General features: G+C 45.2%; 1 long non-coding RNA gene across 1 annotated transcript; it reads right to left on the reverse strand.

The window, feature by feature from the left end:
- Positions 1 to 322: 322 nt before the first annotated feature.
- On the reverse strand, positions 323 to 976 carry LOC144302264 (uncharacterized). The gene is made up of 2 exons (XR_013369102.1): positions 824 to 976; positions 323 to 549 (listed from the first exon to the last, which is right to left on the reverse strand). It is a non-coding gene; the product is annotated as an uncharacterized LOC144302264 (long non-coding RNA).
- Between the last annotated feature and the right edge of the window lie 1555 nt (positions 977 to 2531).

Here is a 2531-nt window from a genome sequence, read left to right on the forward strand (position 1 = left end):
CAGAAATAAGATGTTTAAGAGAGTGGAGATAGGAGAGGAGAGGAGAGGAGAGGAGAGGAGAGAGAGAGAGAGAGAGAGAGAGAGAAAGAAAGAAAGAAAGAAAGAAAGAAAGAAAGAAAGAAAGAAAGAAAGAAAGAAAGAAAGAGAAAGAGAAAGAAAAGGGAACAGGAAAAGGATATAGGTCTCAGCAAAAGAAAAATATCTTTAGTGTGTTTACTATAAGATAAAACAATGGCAAAGATATAGTTCGGGTCATTTTCTAAATAAAAAACAGAAAACCAGATTCTACATTTCTTCTTTACAGGTTAAATATATAAACATATTTTCCCCAGTATGCTTTTATTTCTTTGAAATAATAATCGTTCTCCAGAGAGAATCTTGAAGATTGAGGACATCAGCTTTTAAACAGAGCCGAATCCTCCTGGGGGGCTCAGCGGTTGAGCGTCTGCCTCAGGTCCAGGCCGTGAACCCAGGGTCCTGGGATCGAGTCCTGCGTCGGGCTCCCTGCACGGGGCCTGCTTCTCCCTCTGCCTGTGTCTCTGCCTCTCTCTGTGTCTCATGAATAAATAAATGAATAACATCTTCAAAAAATATAAAAGTAAAAAATAAACAGAGCCAAATCCTTATTAGTGAGACTCTCCGCCCCCCTGACACACACACACACACATACACACACACATACACACACACACAGAGTAAGGTAAATCCTGACAGGACAAGCAAAGCATTAAACGAAGACACCTTTCCCCCTGTTTGCTGGAGTCGGATGAAGGAAGAGTTAGTCGGGGCCGGTCCTGCTTGCGCCTGCCGTCCTCTCACTCACCTCTGTAAGGGAGCAGAAGTTTCACACTCGCAGGTGTGATGCCACGGCGACCAGGCCAGCTTCATACCGAGCAGCAGCAGCCACCTGGGGCGGGACAGAAGTTTGGAGGATCCAATGCTGAAATACCAAAGGAAAGAAAAGGTCGGGTCTGTGCACTAAATATCCCAGTGGATTTTCTTTCCTTCTTATTTTTTAAATTTTTAAAAAATTTAAAAAGATTTATTTTATTTATTTATTTATTTATTTATTTATTTATTTATTTATTCATGAGAGACACACACAGAGAGAGGCAGAGACACAGGCAGAGGGAGAAGCAGGCCCCATGCAGGGAGCCTGATGTGGGAATCGATCCCGGGACCCCAGGATCACAACCTGAATCAAAGGTAGACACTCAACCACTGAGCCACCCAGGTGCCCCCATCTTTCTTTCTTTCTTTTTTTTTTTTTTAATAAGTGATCTCTACACCCATCATGGAGCTTGAACTCATGGCCCCAAGATCCAGAGTCGCGTGATCTACTGACTGAACCAGCCATGCACCCCCACCCACACCCCCGTAGATTTTCTTAAACCCTGGTGCCTCCAAGGCCTCTACTGGTGAACTCTCCATAAAGTCTTCTGTCTTTCTTAGTTGGGGTGCCAAATAGATGGGCAGAGGTGCAGAGGCCAGACAAAGGTTGTTGGGTTTCCCTTCCTGACCAGGGACACGGGGCCTCCCAGGGACACGGCTCTGACCCATCATGTGAGTGTGTTGGTGTGTGCTGTGATCGGAACATTCTAGAGCTCTGAGAACACTTTTTCCATGTACCCCTGGGAATATGATTATCACGCTGGCTTCGTTCTGAGCACAACAGAAACCAAGAAAGAATTTATTATTTTTCCTTAAAATTAAGGAGGCTCTAGAACTTCGGGCAAATCGATTCTAAGTGACTTAGGCAGTCAAGGCCCATGTGTATGGAGGTTTTGCTTGTAGGTTTTGTTTTGTTTTTAAAGATTTTCTTTATTTATTCATGAGAGAGACACAGAGAGAGAGAGAGGCAGAGATACAGGCAGAGGGAGAAGCAGGCTCCATGCAGGGAGCCTGATGGAGGACTTGATCCCAGGTCTTCGGGATCATGCCCTGGGCCGAAGGCAGGCCCCAAACTGCTGAGCCGGGCTGCCCTGCTTGTAGGTTTTGATGCAAGTCCAAGCCTAACAAGCAGGCGTTCCTGTTCAGTGGGCCAAATTCACTGCGTGACCTCTGAGAGACCTGAGCGCCCCTCCACCCTTCCTCATCCTGCCTTTTCTCCTCTCCAAGGACAATGCAGCCCGGAAAGTCAGAGCTGTCATTGCACTTTGGGTTCTCTGGATGTAAGGAATTGTTACTTGAACAGTTAGCCACGGAGACACTTGCACACATAATATATACTTGCATATATAAAATCAATATACACGAGCTTGCATGGCTGTATCCTTAAAGCTGCAAAAATATCTTTTCCAACTTGCTGCTCTCTTAGATGAGAATAGCATTCCCTAGGTAGAGGATGGGTGTGCTAATTCAGGGAGCAGAAAGACATTGAAACCCAGCTGAGCTGGTTCAGTCAACTAGAAACCGCATCCTTGAGTGGCCAACCGGGTGCTTAACTGATCAATTGCCAGGAAATTAATCTGGAATTTCCCAGGCACTGGGCAGGGTGTTTTAGATAACACTTTAATTGAATTCAAGATAAT

This window comes from Canis aureus, chromosome 31 (assembly GCF_053574225.1).
Source record: "Canis aureus isolate CA01 chromosome 31, VMU_Caureus_v.1.0, whole genome shotgun sequence".
Classification (NCBI taxonomy): domain Eukaryota; kingdom Metazoa; phylum Chordata; class Mammalia; order Carnivora; family Canidae; genus Canis; species Canis aureus.